The sequence below is a fragment of the Schistocerca serialis genome, chromosome 7 (genome assembly GCF_023864345.2).
Source record: "Schistocerca serialis cubense isolate TAMUIC-IGC-003099 chromosome 7, iqSchSeri2.2, whole genome shotgun sequence".
NCBI lineage: Eukaryota > Metazoa > Arthropoda > Insecta > Orthoptera > Acrididae > Schistocerca > Schistocerca serialis.
In genome coordinates, this window is record NC_064644.1 from 384,558,537 (window position 1) to 384,577,568 (window position 19,032).

Sequence of the window (19,032 nt, forward strand, 5' to 3'; positions counted from 1 at the left end):
GAAATATAAATTACTTAATTTTCCAACTCACAGCTGGGATGGTACAGCAACCAGCAGTATACGATGAAGAAACTAGCAGTTTTAGTTGAGGCTGGTAATTACTATTTAGTAACCAATGTCGTGGTTTGCGTGGTTCAGGCATCTTCAGATTACCTGGGACATTTTGTATCTATTTAATATACCAGAAATTCGTAGTAAGTACAATTTTGCAGAATGGGGTCATGCAACTTCTAACAATAGATGCGTTTCTTTTGTGTTGGCCAATCTGAAGACCGCTGTATCCGGTCAAAAGCGCCACCGATACGTAAATAATAATTACAATCCTGCAATCAAGACTGTTTGTTTCTTCAACATATGAATTACTATTCTATGTATATACTGAAATTACTCGAATTTGTCAACAAATGAAGTTAAATCGTTGAAATAGTCCTCCATTGTGACTGCATTAGACAATGTACGAGGGGCGTTCAGTAAGCAAAAATGTTCATATGTATGTGAATTCCTAAGGGACCAAACTGCTGAGGTCATCGGTCCCTAGACTTACACACTACTTGAAAGTAACTTAAACTAACTTATGCTGAGAACAACACAGACACCCATGCCCGAGGAAGGACTCGAACCTCCGGCGGAAGGGGCCGCGCAGTGCGTGACATGGCGCCTCAAACCGTACAGCCACTTTGCGTGGCGTTCAATAAATAAGGCAACACATTTTCTTCTGGGCTAGCTTCGACTGAAGAAAATGCAGAATTTGTTGTGCGACATCGTGGAGTATTCCCTCTTCAGCCTCTTCAGTTCCATGAAGTTTTGATAGGTGGCGACTCTATATGTAGCTTTCAAAATGGCGTCTTATCGGAGGCACGCTCCAAGGAGAGAGCTGAGGTTCTTATCGTGAGCAAAAGCACGGTGAGTCGTTGGACGAGGCTTCCGTCATCGTGGCTATAAAGTCGTGCTAAACTGTCATATCTAAATGGTTCAAGTGGCTCTGAGCACTATGGGACTTAACATCTGTGGTCATCAGTCCACTAAAACTTAGAACTACTTGAACCTAACTAACCTAAGGACATCACACACATCCATGCCCGAGGCAGCATTTGAACCTGCGACCGTACCAGTCGCGCGGTTCCGGACTGAGCGCCTAGAACCACGAGACCACCGCGGCCGGCAACTGTCATATCTAACACTGCCTGCAGGCCATCCATGGATCACAATCAAACACCTAGCCGCATAAGTGGACGTCTTTCTTGGCATTGCTGACACACTCGTTCACTAGTTGGGGTATTCGAAGATGTGTGCCTGCTGGGTTTCTCGGCGTCTAACTGCAGACCATAAAGAGCAACGAAGGACCATCTGTGCGGAGTGGCTTGCCCTTTACGAGGACGATCGTCGCAATTTTTTGTTGATTATCCTCACAGGTTTCATGACTTTGAATCGGAAACAAAACGGCAGTACAAGAACACCACTTCTCCGGAGAAGAAGTTCAAAAACGCATCCTCTTTCGGTAAAGTTTTGGCTACGGTCTTTGGGACTCTGAAGGGGTTTTCTATTTTATGTCCTTCTCGATGGCATAACGATCAACTCTGAAGTGTATTGTGCTGCCCTAAGGATAATGGAGAAACGACTCGAGCGTGATCACCACCACAAAAACGGAAGCATACTTCTCCTTCTTAGACCATGCAAGGCCTCACACTAATCTGCACACCCGAGAGGACCTTGCAAGATTTCATTGGAATGTTCTTCTTTATCCATTACTCTGCCACCAGAAACGACCTTACAAGAATTCATTGGAATGTTCTTCTTTATCCATTACTCCACACACCCGAGAGGACCTTACAAGACTTCATTGGAATGTACTTCTTTATCCATTAGTCTGCACACCCAAGAGGACCTTACAAGACTTCATTGGAATGTTCTTCTTTATCTGTTAGTCTGCACACCGGAGAAGAACTTACAAGACTTCATTGGAATGTTCTCCTTTACCACCCTTCAGCCAGGATCTCCTACCATCCGAATTCCATGTGTTTGGCCTAATGAAGGATGCACACCTCGGGAAGCAGTAATTGGATGAGGAGGAAGTTGCTGAAGCAACAAGACATTGATTCCGGCATCAACCAGTACAATGGTACCATGCACGCATGCAGGCCCGCCACGGAAGGTGGCGTAAGGCCGCTCATTTGAACGGATATCATGTTGAAAAATATGTGGGGAATAATAGGGTGTATAAGAAATCCTGTATAAAATCTGCCTGTTTTTGAAACAAAAGGTTTTGTATTACTTATTGGACGCCCTTTGTAGCACCCTCCTTTGGTCATTTCTTTGTTATATAAAATTTGCAATTTAACAAATGTTTCAAATGGGTCTAAGCAGAGACTTAATATCTGAGGTCATCAGGCCCATAGACATAGAACTACTTAAACCTAACTAACCTAAGGACATCACACATATCCAAGCCCGAGGCAGCATTCGAACCTGCGACCGTATCAACACCGCGGTTCCGGACCGAAGCGCCTAGAACCGCTCGGCTACAGCGGCCGGCGCAATTTAACAACTTGCCCTGAGCCATCTTCGGAATCTGTGAGATAAAAAGCAAATTACAAGTCTCTTGCAGACGATACTCTTGTTTACCTTATTCTGTTTCGCTACGCCCTTGCCATTGTTACTCGTGTATGGGTTCTAGCATTGGTAGAAGGCGGCCGGACGCCTTTCCTTGTGCCTCCTCTTGTTTCAGAATCTGTGCACTCGCTCTCTCTATTTTTAGAGTAAACCAGATTTTCAATTATTAGAATCTTTTCTAAATGTTCGCATCTGAGGCGGAACATTAGCACCAGCGCGATGTGCACTGAGGTCACAAAAGACGTGGGATACCTCCTAATGTCTTGTCGGTCCTCCTTTCGCCCGGCGTAGTGCAGAAGCTTGACGTGGTATGGACTCAACAAGTCGTTGGAAGCCCCCTGCAGAAATGCTGATCCGTCCATAATGGCGAAAGTGTTGCCAGTGCAGGATTTTGTGCATGAACTGACCTCTCGATTGTGCCCCATATATGTTCACTGGGATTCATGTCAAGCGATCTAGCGGCCAAATCATTAGCTCGAATCGTCCACAATGTTCCTCAATCCAATTTGAACAATTGTGGCCCGGTGACATGGCGCATTGTCATTCATAAGAACTGAATCATTATTTGGGTACATGACGTCCACGAAGGGCTGCAAATGGTCTCCAGGTACCCGAACAAGACCATTTCAAGTCAGCGATCCGTTCAATTGGACCAGAGGACCCAGTCCATTTATGCAAACTCAGCCCACACCATTATAGAGCTACCATCAGCTTGCACGGTGCATTATCGGCAACATGGGTCCATGGATTCGAGGGGTCTGCACCACACTCTAACCCAACCATCAGTCCTTGCCAACTAAAATCAGGACTCATCTGACCAAGTCACGGTTTTCAGTCGCCTAGGGGCGAACCGATATGGTCACGAGCCCAGGAGATGTAATACTGCTAGCAAAAGTACTCACGTCGGTCTTTCACTGCCATAGCCCATTAATGCCAAACTTTGCCCTACCAGATAGATTCGTCCCACGTCCCACACTGATTTCTGGAGCTATTTCACGCATTGTTGCTTGTTTGTTAACACTGACAACTCTACGCATCGTCGCTGGTCTCTACCTTTAAGCCATCTGCTACTTCGTTGTCTACCGTGAGAGGTAACGCCTGAAATTTTGTGTTCTCTGTACACTCTGGACAATGTGATGTTCGGAATACCAAATTCCGAAATGGAATGTCCTATGTGTCTAGCTCCAGATACCATGGTGTGTTCAAAGTCTGTTTCTTCCCGGCGTGCGGGCATAATCACGTCAGAAACCGTTTTATATTACTATATTGCTAAACACTATGTTACACAAAACGGCGCCGCCGGTGCACTGTCATTTTATACCTCGTGTGCGTCGTACTACCGCAATCTATATCTGTGCATATCGCTATCCCATCACTGCATACGGAACTGGGTGCTGGAAACCGCCTAAAAACCTCATGCGGCCTTCATGGCTCACCAGCTCTCGTCGTTAGCAGGCGATTGGTTTCCGTTTGGGGCTGGGTAGCCTACCCGTACCCCATAAGTTGCGCGTAACAGCTATCCTGCTGGGTTACGTACACTATCACTATATGGTCACCGATTAGTGTACATTAATATGTAGTGCGTCCGCCCTAAGAATTTATAACAGGTTGATATCTTTCTGGAAACGCTTTCAATGAGGCGTGTGGTTGTGCATGGAGCACGGCTGCTCATTCTTCCTCAAGAGACTAAACCAGAGAAGACGCTGGGTATTGGGTGCTGTGGTATGGACCTAATGCAAGTCGACGGGCTAACTCGGTGGTCGTCGAGCTGTGGCCCGAGTCAGTTATTCGTGCGGGCTGCTGTTCTCAGACGTATTTTATAATAACATGTATGTAGCAACTAATAGCTGTATCCAAAAGACGCCGACTAACATCAAGACCTACTTAAGGCTGTAGGTTTTCGCTCAGTAACAAACAAAAGTACTTACTGGCCTAGTAATATTTGAAGATGTGCATAATTTTAGTTGACGTTGGTGGATTCAGCTATGAGTTATGTGTAGGCCTCCTACCTCAGGAGCCGAGGGATAAGTAGCGCTGTAACTGCGGGTTACAGGGTGTGAAATGGAAAATATTTCATTGTTTTCTTCCTTTATTGACAACTTCAGGGCGCTCACGACTCGTGAATCCACATTACACAGACGAATATTTTAAAATTCGGTACTTGTTTGTAGGAACAGATATGAAACTAAACGAAGGCTGTTGTAATAGAAAGCAATTACTAGAAGAAAAATGACAGTCAAAAATTCAGTAAAAACCAGTGTTCGTGTATCATCTTGCATAATGCATTTCAGTATAAGTAAAATTACCGTTATTAATCAGTTGAATATCCGCTCACACAAAAAATGGCACAGAAAGCGATTACAAGTATTCTGAATCAGATGATTCCAATAAATGCTATCGTGAGATTAGTTTCGATTATCGAACGAATGCGTTAACTTCAAATCCCTCACGATATTCTCCATTGGAACCAGTTAATCACTAATCCCCGCAGGTTAGGCTTCGATAAGAGTATCATGGCCGCGTCACGCCGTCAAGTAATAACAGTGTCACAACTTTGGCGTCACAGCAGTCTGAAACAGAGAGTAGTGGACGCCAAGAGTTCCTTGGGGACCGGTGGCCAACTTTTCGCTCCCGTATTATAGCTAGTCTGTCGTTGGCTCATAAGATATTAATTTCAAATGCGGACATTTTAGGTTAGGCTTTGCCGAGACTGTTATTGATATCGAATGGAAGAACAAGTTCAATGTTACCAGTCGCTGTTTATTTATATACACGACGCATTTTAAAGCTTTAATCCTACACAGTACACAAATATGTCATACTAAAAAACGTAACTTCACCTGATGATGGTGATTTAAATCTTTGAAACGCGTCATGTGTATAAATAAACAGTGACCGGTAACAATAAACTTCATTCGATGTTAATAACAGTCATGGTAAAGCCTAACCTAGTATGTTGCATTTAAAGCTAATCTGCCCAGTCAGATAATCAAGGCTATAATAAAAATCGTCTCAAAAACCACATCATACCAAATTATGTTAGGATTGTTTCTCTTATGCTATATGAACTTGCAACTAATAATTTCCAGACGTCATCCTTGCTTACAAAATGTGACAGTACTCATGTGATGTGTTACGATGGTAAAAGGAACCTGTGACAATTGGAAATATTTTATTTTATTTATTTTATTTTTACCATTAGATATGCGTTTATTTTTGGTCAAAAATACCTCAAAACAATGTTTTGAAATAATGTTATGTTATGTTGACATTGCCATAAGTTCCTCCACAAATCGTGACACAGCACACACATATGTCATAGTAACAAGTGTAAATCGACCTGATGATGGAGGTTTAAACCTATGAAACGCGTCATGTAGATAATTAAACAGTGTCTGGTAATAGTACACTTGTTGTTTCATTTGAGGTATTAATTTATTTCGGTTACAAATTAGTAATAAGATGGTCAAATGTGCGCCCCGAAGTGCCCCACCACAATGTCAGTATTGGCTCTTGAGCAGACAAGTTTGACGACTACTGTTCTACCTCGTACCGAAGGTGTTCCATTCGGCTCAAGTCATGAACCTGAGCAGGCCTGTTTATTTCACAAATGTTGTTGTCCACAAACCGTTACCTCACACATTCCATTTTGTGACCTGGTTCATTGCCTTGCTGATACTAACAATCATTATCTTCGATGTGTTTCTGTACAGTAGGCAGCACACAATACTGTAAAATGTGTTCATATCCTGAGTGAAAGTGAAGAAGAATTAAATAATCTGCTGAACGGAATGAACAGTCTAATGAGTACACAGTATGGTTTGAGAGTAAATCGGAGAAAGACGAAGGTAATGAGAAGTAGTACAAACGAGAACAGCGAGAATCTTAACATCATGATTGATGGTCAAGAAGTCAGTGAAGTTAAGGAATTCTGCTACCAAGGCAGTAAAATAACCAATGACGGACGGATCAAGGAGGACATCAAAAGCAGACTCGCTATGGTAAAGAAGGCATTTCTGGCCAAGAGAAGTCTTCTAATATCAAATTTGAGGAAGAAATTTCTGAGGATGTACGTCTGGAGTACAGCATTGTATGCTAGTGAAACATGGACTGTGGGAAAACCGGAACAGAAGAGAATCGAAGCATTTGAGATGTGGTGCTATAGACGAATGTTGAAAATTAGGTGGACTGATAAGGTAAGGAATGCAGAGGTTCTATGCAGAATCGGAGAGGATAGGAATATGTGGGAAACACTGATAAGAAGAAGGGACAGGATGATTGGACATCTGCTAAGACATGAGGGAATGACTTCCATGGTACTAGAGGGAGCTGTAGAGGGCAAAAACTGTAGAGGAAGACAGAGATTGGAATACGTGAAGCAAAAAATTGAGGACGTAGGTTGCAATTGCTACTCTGAGATGAAGAGGTTAGCACAGGACAGGAATTCGTGGCGGGCCGCATCAAACCAGTCAGTAGACTGATAGTAGACATGAAAAAAAAAATCTTTCAGCACTTAGCGTTTTCTAAAGCGCTATAAGGGACGAAAGCCTAGCCACGAGTAAACACCCTACACCTGAATACGACCTGTTCCATACTTCACTATTGCCAATGCACGAGATGGTAGGTAACTTTCTTCTGGCGTTCGCCAAACTCATACCCTTCCGTTGGATGCTATAGGTACAGTGTGATTCGTCATTCCAAATCATTCATTTTCAGCTATCTATTGTTCGAGGAGTCGCTCTTTACACCAATTCAAGCGTCGCTTAGCATTGACTTCAGAAATTTGTGACTTACTAGGTGCTGCTAGACCGTTTTGTCGAATTCATTTCAACCCCTACACAAGGTTCAAAAACGGTTCAAATGGCTCTAAGCACTATGGGACTTAAAATCTGGGGTCATCAGTCCCCTAGACTTAGAACTATTTAAATCTAACTAATCTAAGGACATCACACACATCCATGCCCGAGGCAGGATTCGAATCTGCGACCATAGCAGCAGCGCGGTTCCGGACTGAAGCGCCTAGAACCGTTCTTCCACAGCGGCCGGCTCCTACACACGATCATTGTGCTAGCTGGCCTGCTGGTAGCACTTAGGAACTCACAAGTGAATAATTCCGCTAATTTCATCCGACTTCCTATAAACACCCTTTGTAATGCTCGACAGTTTCCGTCTGTCAGTCCTTTGTTCATGAGATCCCCCTGCTCTTGATTTAGCTGTAGCTATTACTTCGACCGATCGAGGTGGCGCACTGATTAGCACGGTGGACTCGAATTCGGGAGGACGACGGTTCAGACCCGCGTCCGGCAATCCTGCTTTAGGTTTTCCGTGATTTTCCTAAATCGCTTTAGGTAAATGCCTGGATGGTTCCTCTGAAAGGGCACGGCCGTCTTCCTTCCCCATGCTTCCCTAATGCGGCGGGACAGATGACATCGCTGTTTGGTCATCTTCCCCAAATCAACCAACCTGTTTCTTCGCCTTTCTACTGCGCAGTCACATCAACAGCCGACTTAGTGATCTCTGAAAGGAATGAAACGTCCCTGAGACATTTATCACTCAGGAGACATACACTAACACACTTCCGATGTCACTGAGCTCTGCTGGCGGACGTTCTACTGTTCCTGCTTAAGTACTGACAACACAATATTGCCCAGCTTCTTTTAATTGGGGGTCAGCCTCTCGCGACGTTCAGTACTCAATTCCGCATTACATAGCAATGTTCGGATATTTTTGATCATGTATCGGATATATAAAAGCGCAACATTTCATATTAAGAGGCCGTTGATAAAAATTACTGCATCAAAAATTCCTGTGTACAAGAGTACTATGGCTCTAGGCTGCCTTAAGTGTGATAGACCAAAAGATTTAGTATTATGCATACAGTAATATTCTATAAAATAATTGAAACCTATAAAAGTAATAATGTGTCGTGGACTAATATGACAGTGGAAGCATTTCAATGTAAGACACCGACACAAGAATAAATTCTTTAAAAATGTATGAATAAGCAAAATTTACTAAAAACGGGTATCATGTAAATCAATGACGACTCATTATTACAGTACATTGTAAGGTGGTGTAAGTCTTAATTTCAAAATACGATGTTTGACATTGGTATCGTAGCTGTCAAGTTTACTTGGGGTGTTGGCATTGGAGTCGTGGCCAGATACGTCACGTGCTGTGGCGGACGTGCACCTGCTGGAGGACAGATGAGCATCAACTCCATTGGCGCCAGCGTCAGTCGTCGTATTAGTACACATAGATGCCTGAAAAATCTCGAAATACCGGTATAATATCTAATTTTGTTCATTAAGCAAGCGCGTTGCTTTCTGTTAAAGTGAAGAACGATTTCTATTTCTTGAAACATGTTCGAAGTGTCATTTTTGTATAAAATTCCGAGAGCCTCATTTGTATGGTCCAACTCACAATTCTGGGACATCAGATGATTACGGAAGGCACGTTTGTTTTTCTTCGTTCATTGTTGTATATACATGATGTTAGGGGTATAAATCCAGATATTTTTATTGCTGCCTGAGAACGGTATACAACATTTTATCGATATTTACTTCATTTGCAGAACAATAATTATAGGTATTGGGAGTAGTATGTTTTTAACAGTGCTTAGTATCTCCACCTACCCGTGGCAAGAACAAGCCATTAATGCTTCTTTTTCCCTGGGAAATATAGCAGGTGCTGAGCTGTAAATGCTAGACGCAAAACGGTTAGTGTTTACTGACAGGCGTTGTGCAGCTAGTGTTGCAGTTACCACCGTGCAGAAAACATCAGGTCGTAAATTATGTGATGGATTTGTGGGAAGATTGTTAGACGCAGAGAAAAAATAACTAACACACTGAAATGGGTACATATTAAGGTATCAATGATTACAATAGCTGCACTTGTTCCATTAACACACTGTGTATATGACTGAAACGTTTTAAGCTCTGTAAGGAACAAATGTCTGAGAACGTTCTTTTGGAGCACAGCAATGTATGGTAGAACATGAACTGTGGCAAAACCGGTACAGAAGAGAATCTAAGAATTTGAGATGTGATGTTACAGAAGTAAGTTGAAAATTAGGTGGACTCATAAGGTTAGAAATGAGGAAGTTCTTTGCAGGATCGGCGAGGAAACGAATATATGGAAAACTCTGCTAAGAGGTAGGACAGCATGATAGGGCACGTGTTGTGACATTAGGGGCTAACCTTTATGGTACTAGAGGGAACTGTAGAGTGCAAAAACTGTAGAGGAAAACAGAGATTGTAATATACCCAGCAAATAAATGAGGACCTAAGTTGCAACTGCTCAAAATCAAAAGTCCTGCGCACGTTGGAAGACATGGCGAGCCGCGTCAAACGTCAGATGTCCCCACAAATAAATCTACTTCTGATTTGTTGAATTTTTGTTGAACAGACCCTGGAAATATTTAAAACCATAATGGTTAAAAGTGTAAGGTTTCTACAGTAAAAAACGATCAAGTATTCAAAGGAACCTTTAAGGCAGGCATAACATATTGCTGATACAGCCCGCAACACTTCCCCATTGCTGCAATGTTGTTGCAATTCGTGACAGTGTCATGACATCACAATTACAGACCAGAACTGTTTTTCACAGGCCAAACTATGTGTGTATCCAGCTCTCCTTTTTTGCAGTCCACAAGGGGGACTTCGGTAATGCGCTGTTTTTAAAGTTAGAAAACTCCTTCAGAAATGTTAAATTGTTAATTGCTGCTGAATACATACCTCTTCCACAATACTAAAATACAATTTTGAATGTATTGTTAACGGAAAGCGTCCGAGAACTGTTAAACCGATACCATTATGAGATACATTGTATATTAGTTAATAGCCAGTTTGGCGATAACCCTTGGCCACTGATGATTCATGAAGAAGTTTGACGTATCTGCCGAAAATTCATTTTCCATTGAAATACCTCTCGACAGCAGCTGTCTCCAGCTGTTTGATGGAGGTGTTCAAGGAATTCATTAAGTTAGTCTGATATAAAAATCAAATGTTTATGTCACCGTAGCATTTTATTGTGTCTGGCCTGCGGAGTGAGAGAACTGTAAATTTCGTAAATGCAATACATCTACGAAAAGGGGCAGTTTTCAAGCTGCTCGTCGTAAACACGGAAACATACGTGATAAAACTCGAAATATTAAATGGTCTTAGCCTCACTGTTTATTGATTAGAGCTCTTATACAGTCGGTGGCCAGAATCTGCCTGAAAATCTTGTAAGGCTATTACAGGATAGGCTGTGCTGAGAAATAATTGTTAAGAAATAAATTCGATACTTTGCGCCGTCTCCGATTTAACTAGCATTGAAGTTAGATAATCATGTCGTTGAGTGCGCAGTACGAGGCAGCTCCATGAGGTGGTGTTGCCATACGTCTTCTTCCTTTGGCTATCTGGAACAGAACATGAAACTCCCGAGAAACCGTTGGACGGCAGAGAGTTCGATTCTTGCTACTTTGCAATGACCGATGTTTTGTTTCGCTCTCTTGTTTGGCAACTCCGTTTCTGGCAAACTGCTTGAATTTGCGTTCCTAACTACCTGACTGGCTAACTTCAACGCTAATTAAATCAGAAATGTTGTGGAGTAGAGAATTTTTTTTTCTTAAGAATTATTTCTCAGCATAATTTACCCTGCAACACCTGTAAACGTTCCTCACACATTTCCTCACCGCCCCTGTGGATTATAAATGCGAAAGATTTTGAGTTGTGTGCATGGGTGTTGTGTGACTTAGTATGTTTGTTACTCCTTCACACTCAAACAGCTCGACGGATTGGAATGAAATATGGAATGGATATAGCTTGTACCGTGAATTAACACATAGGCTGGATATCGCTTGTGCTGAAAAAATCATTGTTCTCGTGGGGTGCTCAAGTGACTGCTGTTCTCACTGGATGGTCAACGTGACTAAAAAGTCATCCACGAAAGCTATCTATGAAATTAATGCGTTAAGCTCAACATAGAGGTTAGCTTTTAACTGTACACATGAATGAAATAAGTACATAAATCCAGGAAAATAGAAATATTCCTGTAGGATACTTTATCACTAAAGTCAGTAACAATTTCATGTATGTACATGACAATATTTCACATGACATAGAATTCTGTGGAAATGTGTTATTATCAGGCTTCTTGAATACTGACTTGGCTTTTATGTTTGGATGCGAATGATTTATAATTTATTTATTGATTACTTTTGTTTCTAGGATCTCAATAGTTCGGTTTTCGTGTGGGTTGGCTGTTACTTTCGTTCATTGACTTGCCATTTGCTTTGGACAACTGCTTGTGTCATCAATTTGGTTTTAGATGGTAGTATTTATCCCTCTTCGTTGGTTTATGGGTAGGATTCTGATATTTGCATTTCGAATAAGTCGTTCGTTGTATGTTAAAGGTACTTCAAAGATTAATTATCTTGTTCTAGGGTTAGTTTAGTTAGTTATTAGTTCAGGTTGCATAGGTAGAATATCTTGTGACATCAGTTTAGAACTACACTTTTAAATTCATAATGACTCGCAAGCGCAAGTCAAACCTTTTCTACAGCTCAGAAAGGGCTCAAGCTATGAGGATAGTTAGACAGCGAGAATGGTCAGCTCGTGTTGAACGGCGGATGCTTGAGCAATTGGAGCGTCAGACAAATGCTCGAGCAGCAGGATCCTCGGTGCAGGCTGATGCCGGACGTCAGCCGAATGCTAACCGCATGACGTCTCAGCTTGCTTCTGGGACACCAGAGGAGTCCTATGTTCAACCCCAGGATATTGCAAATCACATGACCTCTCTGCATGCCTCTGAGATGTCCGAGGAGATTTCTAGACGACGACTTTCATCATTCGTGCTTCTGAGACAGCCGATGATGTGGATTCTCGGAGTCAAGAGAACGCAGCAGGCATGACTTCTCAGCATTCCACTGAAACAGCAAAGCGGGACGCTTCTCTACATCAAGAGCACACAGACGGCAAGTCTTCTCAACGTGTCTGTTAGAATGCAGCTGATACGGCATCTCGACGACATCAGTACGCGGAACTTATGGCTTCTCTGCGTGTCTCTGAAACATACGGACAGATGCACATCGACCACCTGTTGCTCAGTGACAGGATGAACGGTAGAAAATATTTGCAAGGAATACCTGGGGAGTTTTTTAAAGCAATATGCTTTCGGTTACTATCCAAATTTAGATTACAGTAATTATATGCTCATCAAAATTGGGTGGAAGAACAAGACATACAAAATTTTGTGGGGTACGATGGAAGGAGAATAAGGCGGAAATGCACCATAAAAAAGAGTTACTCTTACCTCTATCCAGGGGTCAAACACAATTTTTGCAAGTTTACATTATGGAAGATGACGAGGCGGAGACTGATAAACGGTATTCAGAAAGTTGAACAGACGACTGTACTAAAAATACAAAAAGTACTGCACGATCACAGGGTATTGGTGAACGAGTTTAAAACAGCTCTTGAGAACATGCTCTTGAGAGCTGCAAGGTGGTGATCTACGCGGACCACGTACCGAGTGGGCAGCTCGTGCCCTGCTGTATTGACTGCCGCTGAGGTCGTGTCTGTGTTCGTGGGTGTCGAGATCACCGCGCCGATCGACATCGTCATGCACAAACACGACGACTCCCTCACCAGGATTTCTAATACGCACCGCTTTTACGGTACTCTAGATTACCCCGTTATGTTCTTGAAAAGGTAAGAATTATATCAGTTCAGTGTCCTCCAAACGGATACGGTGACTGGGCGACCACACTGTATTTAGCACGGATTACTTCACGTTTCACCTGACGACTCGAACTTACCGCTGCGGTGTTGGGTACTTCTGTCCCAATTTTTGGGAGTCGTGTCTGTGAAGATGGAGAGTGAGCGTCATAGGTTCACAGAGCTAAACCAAAGCAAGTTGCATGTAGAAATTTACGATCACCTTGAAGTCGTCAGAAAGTTCTCATTAAAGCTCATTCATTGTCACATAAGAAGAAACACTTGAGTCACAAATTCTTTCTAGTTTACAATGGACCTTACAGAATCCGACGTATACCACATGATAATTGCGTTGAAGTTGAAACTCTGCGTACTAGGAAGAGTAAAGGTTTACACCACATTTCTCATGTAAAACCATTTATTGACAGATAATCTGCCTTTTAACTTTGTCTTTGCCATAAAACGTTTCACTTCACGTTACTAGTATGCTACAGAAACTGTTACCATGCAACAATGTTTGAAGTTCAATATCCAGCCAAGAACCAAGAGAAATTATTTAAACAGAAATTACGAATGCATTGTTATTGCGAACAGACGACACAGTGTAATTGTGTGTGTACATTCTTGCTTGTTAGTTGTACGATTAGAACATTTACCAGTACTGCTAATGAGATTTTAATGCAACATTTTGGTTTACTTGAAAATACATTCCGGATTTAAAGTACTTTCTGAGAGATACCAGATGACACAGAGTTTAGTTTATGTGACAGCTACACGATTTTTATCACGACGCTACTAATGAGTGACAATTTACAATGTTGCTTTTGCAGTGTATCTGTTTTATATCTGCACAGTTTTCTGAATTCTTCTAGGAAGAAAAACATGTTTTAGTAGTAACTTTTGTGGTATAGCAACAATGAGACAGCCTTTTTCGTGGCATAACAATACGTTACTGTACAGTACTTTCCTCATCACGGCAATAAGCGTAATAACTAAGATATCTATACGCAAAGCGTTTCACTTTTGTGTATCATGAGGTAAGTACATTGACTTTAGCAGAACTTTGCTTACAGAGGACGATAACTACGACAGTTCCACAGAATTATCTTACAGCAAGACGCGCATTTAGCGCTACAGGACACGCATTTGAGTGATTAATCTTATACTTAAAACACTTATTTTCAAAGATTTTTTAATTACAAAGAAAGTTTTCCGTGATACATTTCATTCCATTGCTGTAATTTGTAACACCTGAGGGTATAATTACATTTATCCTCAGGGGGGTACACACTTACTTTGTGTACCATGTGTGTGGCAACCACAAGGAACCCTAGCTAATATGGTATTTGCTTATACAACTTTACACATCGGTACCTTATTTCTCTAACACACAAATTACACAGCTATCTGATTATTTAACTGAGAGAGACAAACATTTATTTTACTGCATCAGTGACACATGTTTACACAATTACACGGTTGGATAACTTCACACTTATGAAACTGTATTTTGTCTGTACTTTGTAAACTGTTCATATTTTTTCGTAACCATTGTGATACTATGAGAGATTTGAATGATATATTTGGTAAGGGAGCATGATTTTAAAGTACGTTTGAGGTAGATGACACTATTGAAATGAGCAGAGAATTTTTTTTACGTTTTGAAATTTTTGGAGGAAGTTACGACGATTTTAAGATTTGACTGAAGTGTTATGATGTTATTATTACGACGACGATGTGTACTATGCTGTTGAGGTATGTTTATGATAAATAAGCTGATGCTATATGAGGAATCTGATTATGCTATGTAGCTATTATGATGAAATATTGAAGACGTGTTGATGAATATGAATATGTATATGTGTAATAAGGTAAGGAATAAGGAGTAGGGGTTAGGGACTCTGATTTATGAAAAGGTTGTTGGAAACCAAGAATCGTACTTTAAGAGTTATGAAATGTGTGTGTATATGCATGAATGTATCACAATGCCACTGAAAATTTTTTTGGACACTGTTATATTTATAGGGTTTTGTTTCTACAGATTTGCAACGCTAATTCTTGACCTGTGAAATATTTTTATATGAGACTACCACGGTAGCAGAATCTCCTGTCGTAAATATTTCCGTACGAAAGTTAAGTGACCACCTGCACGTAATGCGTCGCGGGCACCCAGCTGTGTCAGACGCCTGGAGAAAAAGCCATTATTGCCAGCCCTTTTCAGCGGCACAGGTAGCACAAAAAAAAAGGGGAGGCCATTATCCTTGGAAATATTCTTACATCTGCAAACCTGATAATGACAAGTGTCTTTCTACGAGAATTGAGAGCTACTGACTTACGAAATGCCACATAGCTATTGAATGATGTTTTTATGCTTTGGTTTGCGTAATTGCTTATTTCATTTGACATCTGTTTTCCAGCTGTGTTGCAGCATTGGTTTCATAAAATGTAGGCTGTTTATGTTTTCTGCAATGCATTATCATGCCGCGAAAAAATAGGTTGGAAATGCTCACAAATTTGTGATTTTACGTCATTACAGACTTTTTGACATTTCGATTCAATGTTATGTAACTCACTAGTTAAATCTTCACGTGTTTGTTCAAGTGTGGTGTCTAACTTTTGAAGATTTTGTTCCATTGTGTCTAACTTTTTGAGATTTTGTTCCACTGTGTCTAACTTTTTGAGATTTTGTTCCACTGTGTCTAACTGTTGCTGTGTTTGTCTCTGGTGTTGTTCCATTGTGTCTAACTTTTCAAGCTTTTGCTGTGTTTGTCTCTGATTTTGTTCCATTTGTTGCATTAATTGCAATAATAATGTATTAGTGTCTGGAATCTGTTTCTCTACGCTTTTCGGCAGTGCATTTGCACCGACAACATTCACATTTTGACAAGCAGAAAATGTGTCTTGACTTATTTGAGAAAACGGTGATGACCCAAAACCTGAATCTACAGTATTTGCGAAATTGTGTCCTGTCATTTCGGATTCCTGAGGCGAGCTGTTGCCGACCGATCGATCGATAATGCTTCCCTCTTCACTAATTGTTTCACTGTCCACGCCATTGTTTGCCGCCCGCTCCATTTCCCTATGCACAATTACCAAATTACTACTTTGAACATCAGTTAATTCATTACTCGGTGGCGCTAACACACTGCTCTCAGTTTCACTGTCATTTCTCAGTTTACTTTGGAGCCTAGTATTACGTTTTTCACACGCCATTATTGTCACAGTATTTCACACGACAACACAGAAAAACACAATTTGAAGAGCAAAAATAAGAGAACACATTAACATAGCACTGAAATTAATATCTAGTTAATTACAGCTGCGAAATACTTGGTGCAAATCTATATGCATGCCACAACTGTTTTACTGTACAACAATGAAAGGCTACAACTACAAAGGAGATTCTCTCTACAATTACGCGCTAGCAATAAACAAAAGCTACACTAAATACACAAACTACAAGAAAAATCAGAAGATTCCAGTGAGGTATCCTAGGCTAAGGGTCGACATATGAAACGTCCCCTTTGAACAATTCTTACAAGACTGTCCTTAAACTGACATACAATATTTTTAGCGCAACGCAATCTGACTTTCAAAATTCCCTACAAAAGAATGGCGCTGACTAACATTAAACTATACCTTTCACAAATCACTTACCTCACAAAAATCTTCGCTGCTCAAGCTACTGCAATACAGCGAGCGCCACTACTGCCAGCTAAATAAAAGATTCAATCTATGGATGGCACTAACTACTGATAGGGATAGTTAGCAAATGAAAGATATTAATAGAGAACAAACAATGTATTTACCTTGATATCATCATATATAAATATAGCAGTTCATGACAAATTACAAAACTCCGTCATCTCTCTCCCCACATCCACCACTGCTGGCGGCTCACCTCCAACTGCGCAACGTTACGCGCTGTTCACAGCCAGCTGCCTAACACTACAATGGCGAGTATTACAACAATGCAAAGCTGCCACGGACTGCACACAGCACAGCCAGTGATTTTCATACAGAGGTGGCGTTACCAATAAAAAAGCTAAACAGCCTACTTACATAAAGAAAACATAAACAGCCTACTTACATAGAGAAAACATAAACAGCCTACTTACAACCTGCCAGATGACATTGTGAATGGTGGCATCATGAATCCAAACGACTTATGGCACATCAACATCTGCCATAAGTCGTTCGGATTTACACTGCCATTTTCCTCCTGCCATCATTTGAGATCAATACCTCCACGAATACACCTCATACGTCCAGAGCTATTGACTGCCGGACGTCTTCATCACCTTCACATGCAACCCAGCCTGGACTGAGATCAAGGAAGAACTGATGGGTGGGCAAAACCTGACGGACCACCATAATATAATTCAGCGAGGGTTTAAGGTAAAGGTGGCTTTCCTCACCAGAGAGCACTGTTTCATGTTTACAGTTGAGTGGCAGATGTGCGGCTTGTTCCTAGTGCATTTGCTGCTGTTGTTGAAGGACAAACTTATGTTAAACCAAATCGGTGAAATATCATCAGAGATACTTGACCCCACGTCAGAAAACCGCTATATGACACCTAGAGCACCATCCTTGGAACTTGTGGAGCGCTGAACCCTAAGTGCCCCATGCACGGACAACAGGAATGAACCAAAAAGTATTCTCAGGCGTTATTAACAAAGACCCAAATGAATGAGAACGAATATCAGTTGTACCGACACAGAGCACCCAAGGACTGGAGACGTATGGTCACATTTAAAGTAAGAAGTATCGCAAAAGACATCGTAGTGGGCAACATCTGCTTGGTCCCATACTCACTGCTCCTTTCTAAAATTTTCAATGTGAATTTTAATGTGGAGTTCTGTAATTCGGTCCAGGTAATTAAATACATTTGTAAGTACGTAAACAAATGCGGTATCCAGACAATATTTATTGTAGAACAGCGGGGCTACGCTAGTACTGATCACAGAACCGAACGCAAATTTTTAGATCAAGCCGATATCGGAGCAGCAACGAAATGGCATGGCGGATATTGTACTTTCCACTTCACAAATGGTATCCAACAATGACGCATCTTGCCGTGTACCTTCCCAACAGTAAGCGAGTTTGCTTCACGGAGGCCTATTTGCACGATCGAGTGGCGACAGCATCCACGACCAGTCTCACCACGATTTTTCAACCTGTGTCAGATGGACGGCTTTGTCAGACTTCGCTGCTCATGGAAGTGCCAAAGTATTACAGATCACGGAATGAATGGAAGCATCGTGTGCAGCTCAACCCTATCATTGACTGGCATGGTGTAAACGCGTCAGATGACCAGAAAGTTTACACTATGCTCGTATCTTATTTTGAGTGTTACTGTGCAAGGACGCTACTGACCCGAGTCTGGAGCCCATCAGTTTTAAATCCTCAAAACTTTCGACAGCAGGATAAAACTAGGTTCCGGGAAACGTATGAAGCTAGGGGACTTGTGGATGATGACGACCACTGGGATGCTATCACGTAGGGCTCCGTATTGTGCCAAATTGGGAGAACTTTTCGCTGTCATCTTGAGCACTTGCGCTCTCTCAAGCCCCTCGAAACATAGAAACAAATAAGAAACAGTGTTATCGATACCTAGGGGTAAAGAACGCCACCAACGACAAATATTTTAACGAGATGCTGAAACGTATTGAGGGCAAAGTTGTCTCAATGGTGGGAAAACGGCTGTAATGGTGGTAAGTTA